The sequence below is a fragment of the Notamacropus eugenii genome, chromosome 1, assembly GCF_028372415.1.
Source record: "Notamacropus eugenii isolate mMacEug1 chromosome 1, mMacEug1.pri_v2, whole genome shotgun sequence".
In the NCBI taxonomy this organism is placed as follows: domain Eukaryota; kingdom Metazoa; phylum Chordata; class Mammalia; order Diprotodontia; family Macropodidae; genus Notamacropus; species Notamacropus eugenii.
This window is the reverse complement of record NC_092872.1, coordinates 584,658,861-584,674,265: the sequence shown is the minus strand read 5'-3', so window position 1 is coordinate 584,674,265 and position 15,405 is coordinate 584,658,861.

Below are 15,405 nucleotides of genomic sequence, written 5' to 3'. Positions count from 1 at the left end.
CATTTCAATTACTCTGATTGGCTAGCCAAAAAAGTACAGAGGAGCTAGCCAAAAGTAGCATAGAAGAGGAAGAAACTAGTATGGCCAATAAGACTAAAGGGGGGGAGGCTACCAGGAGGAGGGGAACTGAATGAGGAAATGAATGTGATCTTAGTTAGTTCTTTGTAAATCACCACTTAAGTGCTAAATATTAAGTGTTAAGTGCAAAGTGCCATTATTATTGGTAAAGAATTTCCATGTGGTAAAAGTGAGAATAAGATGGCTAAGGACCAACTGGAAGTCCAGCAGATCTGTGTTCTTGGCTTCTCAGTGGGTGCGGAAAGAGCAGACAACTCAAATCACAACTGAAAGTTTGGCTCAGCTTCTCAAAATTAGCAGAGAGGAGGGTGCTTTCAATGCAGAGAAGTGTCATCAAGTGCCCAAAAGGAGAAACTATGGTCTGGGAAAAACAGAAGACACTTTCACTGTCATTTTCTCCAGTGTTAAGGAGACTGGCTGGAGATCAACAAGAGATCCTCCAAGAATTCTTCCCTTTCTTGATCAGAGGCCAGTAACCCAGAACAGATGTAAAGTACTTGCACAGATTAGGAAATATTTTGCATGTGAGAATGTGAATGCAACAATCTTCCAACTCTGCCAAGAAGATTTAATAAACAGGGGGAATTTACATCTTTAGGGAGGAGCAACATGTTCTTTAAAAAGCTGTTGGGTAAAATAAACACCAAATCCCATGGAGAGATCCCAATCACTGATGATGAAGAGCGCTGATCTCTTTTATAACTATGGAAATATTAGCTCAGGCCAAGGGACCTAGGAAGTCTGTACTGACGTATTCTACAGGTGAGCCCTTGGCTCTTCACTTTTGTATAACAAGAAGTAGAGGAAAGACATCTGCTCTTGCTATCCCAGAAGATAAAGATATTATTTACTATCATTTGAGGGAGGTAAAAAAAGACTTGCCTTTCATTTCCTAGGGGTAAAATAGGTTTGGGGCTTATTTTGTCTAAGAAACGATAGGAAGTAGTATATGACTGTGAATAGGGAGAGTCCTTGAGGATGGGGATTTTTAATTTTGGTTTTTTGCATCCCTAGCATGGGGCTTTGACCATAGTAGGCCCTTGTCATCTTTACTGAATTGAACTGAATTGTTGAATCACAAGATAATCTTTAGGAGTTCCTTCAGATTCTAAAATCTCTGCAATCTATGTAGTAATGTCTAGATGGAAAATTCTTCAGAGAAAACAATTGCTTTGTACACCATTAACTTGTACATGGACTGGGCTGGGAGGAAGTTGCAGTCCACTCAAAGCTGAGTAAATTTCCCACAGTTGAGAAAAAAACAAATAGACAGTGGCCCTGTTTCAGGTACAAGTTTCCAGAAGAGGCCAGGCTTATCAGGGTGTGGTTTCTAAACTACAGAAGAGGGGATCATTCCTCCTAGTGGTAGAAGAGTACCTCCCATGTGGGCTAAGGAGGTCAGAGAGCACAGCTCATCTTGGCCAGAGGAAGGGAGCACACAATTTCAGCAGAGAGAGAATTCATATTTTCTTGTAACGTTCCTGACAACAAGTATGTCATTGGAACACATGCTCTTCAGTGACTCGGGTGAATTATTAGTGGTGTTATTTGGAGGCTAAAATCCTAACAAGCAAAATTCTTCGAATGGAAACTGGCAATTATTTTTTTTATTTCTATATGCAAATTTGATGCAAAAATGCTAGCAATGATGACATTAAAACAGCAGACAAAATAATAATGATCATAAATTTCTACTTGGGTTTGAAATGTGAGACACTTGTGATGATAGCACATTCCCAACAAAATATGTGTATATAAAATATTTGGATGATTAACTGAATTTTAAACATTTTTGTCTGCTGTCACAAACTCTGTGACACATTTAACATTGCCAAAAATTTTCATTATTGTTTGTCCCCAAGAAGTCAAGCAGCTCAACAGCTAGATGGCACATTGGATAAAGCACTGGACCTGGAGTCAGGAAGATCTGGATTCAAATCTGAACTCAGACATTTACTGGTTGTGAGAACTTTGGCAAGTCACTTAGCCTCTGTTTGCCTTTGCTTTCTCATCTGTACAGTGGGGATCATCATGGCACTCACCTCCCAGGATTGTTGAGTGGAAGTAAGATAATATTTTGTAAAGCACTTTGTAAATATGTTGCGTGTGTCCTAGTACCTAGCTTTCCCATGGACACACACAACATAGGGACAAGAGAAAAACAGGGGATACAGTTCCCCCACCCCAACTCCCTTAGGGGCACAATGATTTGCCATAAAAAAATGTCTATATTATTCTCTCTCTTCTCTTCTAAAGCAAGCTCTTCTTTAACAGTAATAGAAGGGCCAGACATAAGCTCACAAGTTTCTCTCTCTTTTTCTGTCTTGTTCTCTGTCTTTGTGACTGTGTATGTCTTTTTGGCTCTTCATCTTTCTCCTTTCTTGCTTCATTCCTTTCTTTCACTTTTTTCTCTTTGTCTCATTCCTCTTTCTTTCCTTCTCTTCTCCTTTCTTCTCCTTACCTCTCTTCTCCTCTCCTCTTCTCTCTTCTCCTCTCTCCTCTGCTCTCTGTCTCTCTGCCTGTCTGTCTGTCTCTGTTTCTTCTTTTATCTAACGATTTCAGGTAGACAGCCCCAAGGTGCTGTCTTCAGTATTATTGCAGATAGCTCCTGTTTATGATCCCCACAATCCACCTGAACTGGCTTTGTTAGGTTGGCCACAGACATCCCTTCTTAGACATTATTTGTATACCTACTTGAAAAAACCAAACCAAGAGAAGATCATGATCAGTAATAAAAATGAATTATTTTAGTGGAATCTAAGTAGACAACTAAAGGTTTTGACTATAGGTAATCCAAAAGAGAAGAAGACAGAAAGTGAAGAACAGAGATAGAGGGACAGAGACAGAGATATTGATCTATGAACTATCCAGGATTAAAATGTAACAGAGAGTTTATTAAAAATGATTTAAGTACTCTGATTATCCATGTTATTTTTTCTTTCCACCACACTCAGAAAATAATATTCTTCTTGCTTATTGCTTTTGACTTTTCCCATTTTGTGTGTGTGTGCTCAGTTACATGGGTCTTCGAAGTATGGTCTTCCAAAGTTGAGAACGAACTAAACACTTAGGGGTTCTGAGTTTCTGACTAAGCTGCAGCCTTTTTTTTAAGACTTTGATTTAATCTGTGGCTGGGAATCATGACTCTGGTTTTCTTTATAAGCTTGTCTTCTTAGAACAACATTTTGATGAACTAAGCATAAATTAATCAGAAACATATGGATGAAATTGACTTTAAAATACATATGGATTTAAAAGAATAAAGAGGAAAATACTTGGGGCAAAACACATTTGGGGTTTTACTGAACCCAAAATGTTAGATGGTGCAAGATGATTCCAAACTGTGCTCTCTCCTTATCTTCCTTATGTCAGCATTATCTAAAGATAAATAAAGATAAAAACAACGTTTTACATAAAGAAATAAAGTTTTAAAAAATAGATGGAAATAGTGCTGTGAGACTGGTAAGACTTAAAATGTGTCTTCTAAGGCCTGAAAAAAATGATTCTGTTTTTCTCAGAGTGTAAGTTACTCTCTCAGGTGAAATCGGGAGTTTGGAAAGGCAAATATGCACATGCATTTGGGTTTATATCTCCTCTCTTGTCATCTGACCTGAGTTCTGGTTCCACAATATCATTCGCCTTCTGCACATTTCTCCTTGAACAGAATTCATAGAGTATTAGAGCTGTAAATTACCTTAGAAAATAGTTATTGCAACTCTCTCATTGTATAGATGAAGAAAATGAAGCCTGGAGATACAGAATGATACATCCAAAGTCACATGATTGATAAGCCACAGAAGCAGGGCTTGCACCCAAGTCTCCTGAGGTTACTATCCTTGAAGGTCTTCAAAGAGGAGCATGATGGCCACTTGTGAAGTCCAGGATACTCTAAAAAAAGGATTAATCTTTGAGCAGCGACTGGGCTAAAAAACTCTGGAGGTCCTTTGTCACTCTGTACTTCTATGGTTCTAAGGCTTGGCATGTTTCTCAAGTGTTCTTAATTCATTGACCTAGAGCTAGAAGAACCCTTGGCGATCATCTAATCCAACCTCCTTATTGACACATGAGGAAACTGATATTCAGAGTAGCTGAGTGATTCAATCAAAGTCTCAAAGGTAGTTATTACAGCAGAGCTAATTTGAACCTGGGCCCTTTGGCTTCAAATCCAGTTCAAATTCAAATATACAAGAATGAAATTTCTTCCCAATTCCCCTACAATACCTAAATAAGCTTCCCCCACTCCCAGCTTCCCTGCTTCTATTCTCTCTGCCATTGAGGCTCAGTCATCTTTGAATCATCCCTCTGTTTAATCCCACATATTCAGTTAGTCATCAAATCCTGGGAATTTTGCCTTTGAAATCTTTCTCTGTTTCCACAGCCAACCAAAGATGGCTCTCATCACCACACACCTGAATTACTGCAACCCATGTCCTAGATGATCTCCCCTGACCCAACCTGCATACAACTGCCAGACTAATTTTCCTCTAACACAGTCTCATGCATTCCTCTAACTGCCCTCCCAGTTTCCTACCATGTCAAATTAAATTCCTTTGCCTCTCATGTCTGCTACTCCACAGTATATTTTTGTATTACTCATCTAAAGTTATTTAGCATTAATCCCAATATACTTTCTCTGCTATCATCACCTCTCATGAGCGCACAGTGACCCACTCCCATTAAGTCTACCCAGAAGATTAAGAGAATATAAGCTCTTTGAGTGTAGGCAAATCTTCATTTTTTGCATTTTGCATTTGTAGCACAGCACCCAACTATTAATTGATCAATGCTGAACTCCTATAGCATTGGTACCACAAAATGTAATGAATAGCAGACTATTTTATACAAGACCTTTCACGATTAGGTGCCACCCTAACATTCTAACTTTATCCCATGTTACTCTCCCCTATGAAATCTACGCCAAAACAGGAGTCCGCCAAGCAGACTACTCTGACTCCACTGAATATGTCCAATAGTTTCCTACCACCCTGTCTTTATTTATGATGTTTCCTGGTTCTCTTTTCCTACTGAATTCCCACTCATCTATTAAAATCAAACTTAAACATCACTTCTTATCTAATCCATTCTGCTATGTTATCTTGCCCTTCAAGCCACAATAAAAACTTTTGCTTTGTACCACTCCAGTATACTTATTAAGCAATATTAAATATTCTAGTTATCTACATTTGTTTCGTAAGACAGAGCAAAGTCTAAGAGGTCACTGGCCAAATCTCTTAATATAAATGTTATTTCCCCCCAGCTCCTAGCATGGACTTCTGCACATCATATACTACTCTTTGTGGTTTTTATGAAGCGGAATTGCTCAAAATAATTCACTGTTTTTCTCTGTAATGCTTTGTAAGCTTGTATTCTTTTTTTGGTGGGCTGGGGAGCATCAAGTGACTTGCCCAGAGTCACATGGCTAGTAAGTGTCTGAGGTTATATTTGAATTCAGATCCTCCAAACTCCAGGGCTAGTGCTCTATCTACTAGCTGTCACTGTAAACTTATATTCTAAGCCAGAGGCATCCAGGTTGCTATGGTTCTGTCTGTTTGGAAAGAATAGAATGAGGTAGGTTGTAGGGATATATTGTATCCTTGTTTCAGAGATTGTTGTCTATCCATTAAACTTCTCTGGAGAATGGCGATGAGCAGAGTCAAAGAATTTACCTTCATCTATTAGCCTTTTTCCCCCAGTTAGTAACTTGTTTAAATAATTCAGTTTAGAGCTATCTAATTGGATGCTATGTCTTTTCAACATTGCCCTTCCTTCTAACTTTTTTGTAATTGATAGAATGTAAATTCTTTGATGGCTTGGATTGACTCATTTTTTGTTTCTATATTCTCAGTTTGGAACACAGAACCTGACACATAGTAAGTACTTTTAAAAAATGCTCATTGATCAACTGATTTAACCTTTGCTTTGAGTAGTCAGTTGACTGCACACATGAATGTTTCTGAAATTATTCCCACAATATTTACTGAATATATATGACATATTACATATATATGGAGAGAAAAAATAAAAATCTACTATAACATATACTATATATATATATATATATATATATATATATATATAAATTTCAAGAATTGCTATAGCCAAAAAATTCAAGACCCCAAGGCCAACTTGATAAAAACCCTCTCTGAACTTGGCTAGGTAAGTCCTCAGACAGACATTTTTGAGCTCATGCTCAAAGTTTTTCCAACTTTGGTGGAGCCTTCTTCCAGAGCTTGAGTTCTGATTGGTATAATCTATGAGAAGCCAAGTTACCTCTATATCACTGAGAAGCAACAATCTATTAAGAAATAGGCATAGGTATTAGACCTTTGACTCTGTTTATATAGGGAACCCCTAGATTAGGAAACTCCATCTGCCAATACAAGTGTAGAATGTGGATAGATAACTGCCTTGGAGCCAGTAAGTACTTAGTTCCAATGTGAAGCTGCAGCTTATTTCATTTTTTGGTGACTTCCCCCATATTCACTATATCTACCACAATCTGGTGTTCTTTGTGAACAGTCAATCAACATTAAGTCAATCAATTCTGCTTCTGCCCATTTGTGACATTAGGCAAAGCACTTAATTTCTCTGGGCTTCAGTTATGTAAAATGATAGGTTTACACTACATGTCCTCTAAGGTCCTTTCCCCCACTAAAGCAATGAGCCTCTCTACTTAGTATCTTGAATAAGACAAGTATGTGTTAATTATTTACTCTGTGCCAGGCACTGTGTTAGCCACTGGGGATATAAAGCAAAAAAAAAAAAAAAAAGCAGTTCCTGCCCTCCATGAGCTTACATTTTATTAGAAGAAATATTCAGATAAGTATATACAACATACACATGAAGTAAATACAAAGTGGGGCAGCTAGGTAGTGTAGTAGATACAGAACTGGGTTGGAAGGAGGAAGACTAATCCAGAGTTCAAATCCACCCTCAGACAGCTACTAACTGTGTGATGCTGAACAAGTTACTTAATTAACTATCTCCATCTCAGTTTCCTCATCTATAAGAGAGCTAAAGAAAGAAGGACATGGCAAACCACTCCAGTATCTTTCCAAGAAAACCCCAAATGGGGTCACAAAGAGTTGGACAAGAATCAGACAACTGAACAACAACAAAAAAAATGCAGGGTGAAGAAAGTATTAATAACATATAGGTGTCAAGCTTCTGAATAAAATATAATTCTTCATCTCCTGTACTCAAACCACACCTCCAAGCATATTTTTCATGTTCTTCTCATATGCACATTACTACAATTTCCATGAAATGATGTTTCTTGTTACCTCTGGATAAATGATAAAATAAACTCCACCAACTCCTTCATTCTGCTCTCCAAGTAACATTCGTAAACCAACCTTCCATCTAGTTGCAAGTGTTTCCTTTCTTCTGGTTTCTTTTATGGGGAGAATCACCATGTACATACATATAGATTGATTTGTCTGTTAATATATCATATCAACTCATTCATTAGTCATTGGATGGCACTTGCATCTAAAGGACAAGCAGTTAAGCAAAGGTTTATGGACAGCCTGCAAATGGTGTGGTTCTTTTTTTGCCCTCTACTTTGTCTACTTTTCCACCATCCCTGAAGAAGCAGTATTGAGTGTTTTTTTTTTTTTGTATTTGTTTTTGTTTCATGAGTTTCCATGCCAAAGAACTCTTCTGGTGATAAGTCTTTCCATACTGAACTATGGATGTTTTTCCTGCCTACAGACAGTCTGCCACTTGGACCACACTCAAAGCTTCTCTAACTTGATAGAACCTGCTACAACCTGCATCCTACTGGCTTTGCTCTTGAGAATGCCAGTTCACCTACATGCCAAGTTGTGGCATCACAGTAGGACGTTAATGGGTGACTTTTTCCTTCAGGTGAACTTAATTATTTCCTGTTCCCAAAAGCAGTAACACCTGCTCTCTAACTCTGTAGACCTGGCTGGGGGTCAAAACATACAGGTGGGAGGGTAAAAAGCATTCCATTTCATCAACAAGCCCAGAAACAGAGAGTGTCTTTCTACATGTAACAGAAAGAACAGAATCTGCAAGTCTGAATTATGAAAGTATGTTACAATGAAAAAAGAAATGGACACATGTTTAAAAAGTGTTTCATGTATTCATTTATAAAGGCTCTCAATTGTAAAAGGTACTATTAAAATGGATGATTTAGAATCAATGTTTTTTTCCCCACCACATCTTCCTTAAAATTATAAATGGCATGCAATTAGACAAGAATACTCAATACATCAATATTATCGACTCATTTCTCAGTTCTAGTGGCGAAAAGTGTGCTATAAATCCAAGATAACATTACTTTCCAGACTAATTCTTGTATTTTGAGGTCAAAGAGGTTATTTATTTGCCATTTTCCTTTTCCTCAAGCAATAAAAGGAATTTTTGCGTTGGTACTTAGAAAGTTCTTCCATAGAGCTGGTCCTTTGCACACATTATCTTATGCAAGTGCCAGAACAGCTCTGTAAGATTAGTACTATATGTATCAGTGGCCTCATTTTACATATGAGAATAAAGACACAGGGAGTTTAAGTGATTTATCCATGGTCTCAGAGCTAAAAACTTTCAGAACTGTGGTCTTCCTGACTCCAAGCACATTACACTCTCCACTACACCATGTTGCCTTTCTACGTGTGCACAGAGCTACTGAATGGGACACTGGGATAGCCCATCCTAATTGGGAGTGATACCTTGAATATTATTGCTCTATTATAACAATCTGACAATCGTTAAATCCCCTACAGTGAGGACATCAGCTATGCTGGATTTGTAGCCTAGTTCTGTGCAGTTTCCTTTTTTATATTAAAAAGAAATATGCTTTTGGTTTGGTGTCAGCTACAGGCAGCTGGGGCAGCAGTTAGTACACTGGACTTCAAATTAAGAGAACATAAGTTCAAATCTGATGTTAGATACTTACAAGTTATGGAACCCTGGACAAGTCACTTATTCTCTCTCTGCCTCAGTTTTCTCATCTGTAAAATGGGGGTAACAATAGTAACTACCTCATATGGTTGTTGTAAAGATCAAATGAGATAATATTTGTAAAGAACTTGGCAAATCTTAAAGCGCTATACAAATTCTAGTTATTATTGCTGTTATTGTTTGCTCCATGAAATTTTTCCAACTGTGACAAATTCCTGCAAATCTGTGGTCGTATCAAACTGAGAGTTCTTTCCAGTGGTGACTCTTATTCATGTCACCCCTTAAATTCTACATTGCGAGGCTTCGTCTAGACCTTTGAAAATTATGTAGATGCCAGTGGAGCATATTGATCATCTATTTATTATCTCTTCACAGCACTTTACAAATCTACTTCATTTTCTGATCATTGGGCTGTTTGATGACAGGAATTAATTTAAACTCTATTGAGTTCAATAAAATTCACTTCTTGAGTGCAAGTTTGCCTCAAGAAGATCTGAAGGTTTTAGTGGATTATAATCTCAAGGAGAGTCAATTGTGTGACAGGGTAGTGGAAAAAATGATTTTAGTCTGCATTAAGAAAATATCTAGGAACCAGGAGGAACTAAGATAGTTCTATTTTGCTCTTCTCTTGCAAGAAAATATCTTGAAAATTATGTTTAGTTCTGATTGCTATATAGAACCATAGAGCATTGATTCAGGGATTGTAGATCACAGATTTAGTAATCATAAATCATAGATTTAAAATTGGAAGGGACCTAAGAGATAACCTAATCTAACTTCCTAATTAAATTGCTAACTTCCTAACATCTAAAGAAATAGGCCTAGGGAGGTTGAGTAGCTTACACAAGGTCACATAGGCAGTTGGTAGAAAAATTTGGATTCAAACATAAGTCCTCTGATTTCAAATTCAGGTTTCTTTTTACATATTGGGAAGTATATTGATAAAATGCATACTATCCAGAGAAAATTCATCATTTATCTGCTACCCATGACTCCCCTTATGTCTGGCAGACTCTCGTCACATATTACTTTCTATATCTTTATGTCTCTTAATTGCCATATATAGAAATAAGCCTCAGCATCTCATTCTCTCACATCTACCATTCTCAATTTTACCCTACTACTCTACTTGGCGTTTCACTCAAACTCTGTCCATCTTTTCCAGCTATATTCTCTGAAATTCTGTTCCACAATGAATGAACTTGCCTTGAGTCTGGATATCTTCCTCTCATATTCAATTTTTTAGGTATCTGGTTATGTACAACTAGACTAGCCCATCCTATATTACACAGATACATTTTGTACCATTTTCAATATATTACTGATCTCCTGGAAATATTAGCTGGTAGTATCCATTGTGTGAGGCCTCCTGCACTATGTTTTAGCATGTTTCTTAATCACTACATAGAAAACCTTACCAGACCCAGATGTGGTGAATGAATTGTATAATGGTTTTCTTTTGTTCAAAATAGAAAATGGAATCCATATTTCTATTTCAATCATATACTTTATTTATTTTTAGCTATTGTAAATTTGAGGTAAGAGCATGATAGGGACAAGCATGACATGGATCTTTGAACTGGGACTGTACGTTGGAGATTAGTATTGGCAAAAGCACAAGTGTGACGAAACCAAGTAAAACTAGGCATGAGAAATTATCTCAGACCTAGTAGTTGTGCTTTCAGTGCTGGTGTTCTGTGATAATACCAAGTCTCATCCCTTGGTGAGAGCCTCGGTATAAATTGTGAAAGTGGGAAACAGATAACAGGTAAAGGCTTCAAGAAGAATGTGATGTGATGGGTATATTAGTCTGCAGTTTTCTTCTGCTGGAATCCTTGTGCATTGTGTATAACCTTAGCTATTGACTTTTATTCTTGTGGGAAGATATCAGCCAAGAGTTTTTATAGCATTTCTATTAGGCACTTAAGCTGTCCATCATTAAGTCCTATTTTGCTTGAAGGCCATATCACAGTGTATATCCAAAAGAGAAAACTATGGGTGACTTTGATTGTTTAAAAGACTATTATGTAGAAGAAGCATAAGACTTCTGCTTGCCACTGGAGGGTGGATCTAGAATAAATGAGCAGAAGTCATACCATAGCAGATTTAGGTTTATTGTAAGAATGATTTTAACACTTAGAAGCATCTGAAGAATAGAATGGAATATCCTAAGATGTTTTGAATTCTTCCTCACTGAAAATCTTAAAGCAAAGGCTAAATGGTGAGTTATAGAATTTGTTGTAAAGGAGCTTCTCCTCCAGGTAGACTTTGGATTAAATGGTTCCTCACTCTGACATTCTGTGATCCTATGAATTTGGGGCAGCTAGGTGGCATGGAACTAAAGCTCCAGGCATGGAGTCAGAAAGATAGAGTTCAAATCTGGTCTCAAATATATACTAGCTGAGTGAATCTGGGCAAGTCACTGACTGTCTCAGTTTTTTCATCTTCAAAATGAGCTGGAGAAGGAAATGGCAAACTTTGCCAAAAAAAACACAAAAGGATCATGAAGAATAAGACACAACTGAAAAACAACTAAGCAATTACAAAACAAATGAATTTGGGAGAATTTGAACAGTGTTGAGAGGTCGTGAGGATTTGGTCTCATAGACATTTCACTGATCTTTTATGGCTGAGCCCAATCTACCATTGTGTAGCAATAACCTTCTCTACAATAGACCATGACACAGCATATGGGAGATTCACAAACTCCGTCTTCTATCATCAATATGTCAAAATAAAAAGAGCATAATCATATGTATGCTCCTGAAGGTTATAATATCCTATAATAATGATATATTAAAAATAATAGGGTTGATATACTTGAATGAGAATCAACTTGCCTATACAAGCAATAGCTTCTTCTTATCCACAAGTTAAAGACTCTTCAGTTTGTAAGAGGTGGGATAATAAGATTGAGGATAATAAGACTGTGTATATAGTCATATAGAGAGATAGCTTTATAGTGCTTTATGATTTGTGAAGTGCTTTGCAAATATTATCTCATTTTCTCCTCCCAAGAACCCTGGGAGAGAATTGCTATTATTATTCCCATTTTACAGATGAGGAGATAGAGGCAGACAAAGAATAAGTGACTTTCCCAGGGTCATGAAACTAAAAAGAATTTGAGGCAGCATTCAAAATCAAGTCTTCTTGAATCCAGGTACAGAGCTCTATCCATTGAACCATCTATCAGTCTATTAATAAAAAGGAAATAGGTAAAGATAGCAAGATAAAAGTGTTATTAGAAGAAATGTCTAAATCAGAGTTCTAGGCCTCTTCACCTTTAAGAGATATATTTTAAACATAAAGGTTATACACCTGAGCTATTTTGCACAGACACACACACACGCACACACACACACACACACACACACACACACACACACACACACACACACACTCTGCCCAGGAGCAATTATGAAACTGTTGTCATTCATTCACCTTCTCTCTCCTGGTACCTCTCATGTCCAGTGGCATACCTTCACAAGAAGGCTAAAACGGTGAAGGCCATGAAAAATGGCAAAGTTTAGTAGACAATTGGCCAAATAAGAAAACAGAAAAAATATTTGACTTCATCAAAGTAGAGAAATCTCATCATGAATATTCCTTTCATCAACAAACATTAGTGACTCATCTGAAATGTAATCGTAGAGAGTTTCTGTGGGCATGAGAGATTAAGAGACTTTATTGTGTCATGCAGGTTTGTAGACAATGTTGAGATCAAATCTACATCTTATGTTTCATTGCTGGCAGCGAGGTGGTTCAGTGGATAGAATACTGGACCTATAGTCAGGAAGACAGATCTTCATGAGTTCAAATTCAGCCTCTGACACTTACTAGCCATGTGGCTTTGGGCAACCTGTTTGCCTCAGTTTCCTCATCTGTAAAATGAGCTAGAGAAGGAAATGACCAACCACTCCGGTATATTTTGCCCAGGAAACCCCAAATGAGATCATAAAGAGTCAGACATGACTGAAAAAACTCAACAACAACAAAATGTTTTATTGGCATCAGGTTCTAACAAAATAAATAAACCTGTTTTAAATCCACCTTAAATATGGAAATCATATCATGTATCGTTCAGACACATTATTCAGAAGGCAGATAAGGTCAAGCTCAGGAGGTTGTGCAGGGCAAGGTTTTCAGAAACTAGAATGTAGACATAATTTGCATGTGTTTTTGCAATGCCTTTTCTCCATCCTACAGAGATGAACTTAAATGCCCTTCACTCTATTGGAGATTTGAGATCACTGATCAGCAGGTTTTTCTAGGTCTTTGTGAAGTTTCAATATATTTTCTCTTATAGCGAAAACCCATTAAATTAATAAATAAGTGGCACATTAATCATATTTTATGGAAGTGTCATTTTCTGCAAAAATATTTCATGAGGCACAAATTAACTCTATCTAGGTCAGTTAAATTCCACTTTTTGGAAATGGTATTCAAGTGGAAATGGTGCTTTTAATAAATGGTTAGTAAAGTCAAGAGAAGCCATGCTTTTACTTCATTTTAAAATTAGGTTTTTGTGAATATTAAATAATTAATGAGGGCAGCTAGATGGTATAGAGGATAGTGCACCAGCCATAGAGTAAGGAAGACTCCTCTTGAATTCAAATTTGACTTCACACACTTATTAGCTGTGTGATTCTGGGCAAGTCACTTGCTAATTCCATAAGCTGCAGAAGGAAATGGCAAGGCATTCTAATATCTTTTCCAAGAAAACCCCAAATGGGGTCACAACGAATGGGACATGACTGTAATGACTGAATAACAGTTTGAGCGAGAGGGCATTAGCAGGTTGGGGGGAGGGAATAACAAAAGTCTTCATATACTATGTAATGCTTGAAAAGAAGGAAGAGAGAGATTTGATTAAATACATTGGGGGAAAATTGCATTCTGAGTAAGGAGATGGCCAACACAAAGCCACAGAGATGGAAAATGAAGTGTCATATGTGAGGAGAAGACCAGTTTTGCAGGATCTTAGAATACACAGAGAATAATGTTCAAAGAGACTGGAAAAGTAGATGTGGGACAGATTATGCAGGACTTTCAAAGCTAAGTGGGGGAATTTCTATTCTATACCAGAGGCAATAAGGAGGCACTGGAGTTAATGGAGTTAATAATCTCAATGATAAGTGAAGAGCACCTTTTCTCAAATGGTACCTCTGTGAGTAGAAAGGAGTCAGATGTAAGAGTTGATGCAGAGATAGAAACAGCAAAATTTTGTAACATATTAGATATGAAGGATAAGAGGGAATATGGAATCAATAATTAGAGATTTCAAGAATGCCACATTATGAATCCAAAAGACTGAATAGATGACTGTGAGATTAATAGAAATAGTGCTGTTTACAAGACAAGAGAGCATCAGGGGAAATCTAATGAGTTTAGTTTTACACATGTTGAGTTGATATGTCTCCGTGACATACAGTATTAAATATCCAATAGGCAAGGATTAAAGAAAAGGCCAGGAATATGTATGTATGCATGTATGTATGCATATATACATATATGCATGTATATATTATCTGCATAAAGACAGTAGCTGAACTGATGGCAATCATGAAGTTACTGAGATAGTGAAGGGAGAAGAAAACAAGGCCTAGGTGCCTTGAGGTGCACTCACAATTAGACAACTAAAAGAAAATAATATAACAAAAACTCAGAGGAAAGAGACTATTCCAGAAAAGAGGGTGCTCAGTAATGTCAAATGTACCAGACAGGTCATGAAGGATGATGCTAAGAAAAGCCCATTAGATTCAACAATTACTAGTCATTTTGGATAGAGGAGTTTCCATTGAGTGATGGAACTGCTAGCTGGATTATAAAGATAGAATTAAGAGTGAGAGAAGAGGAAGTTAATGCAGTGAGTACAGATAGCTTTTTTGAAAGCAATTATCTGAGGAAAGGGATGAAAAATATATGATGATATTTTGAAAAAATGGTAGAATCAAATAAGGCTTTTCTAAAGATGGGGAAGACTTGGACATGTTTGAAGTCAATAGGGCAAGAGGCAGTGGATAGTGAGTGTTTAAAGAAATGAGAGGGATTGTTGTCTGCAGAAGACCAATGACATCATAGACTTAGAAACTAAGAATCTGAGAGGGAAATTGACTTTCCCAAGGTTGGTGAGTCAATAAATGTTTATTTAATGCTTGGAAGATACTAGGTGCTGTGCCAAGCTCCAGGACACAAAAGGCAAAAATACAGTCTCTGCTCTCAAGAAGTTCACATTCTAAGGCAATCTACAAATAATTATGTATATACAAGATATGTGAGATAAATCAAAAGTAATCTTAGAGGGAAGGGACTAGGAGTGGGGTAGACCAGGGAAGGTTTTCTGTAGAAGGTGGGGTTTAAACTATGTCTTGAATAAAACAAGGCAAGCTCGGTATTGGA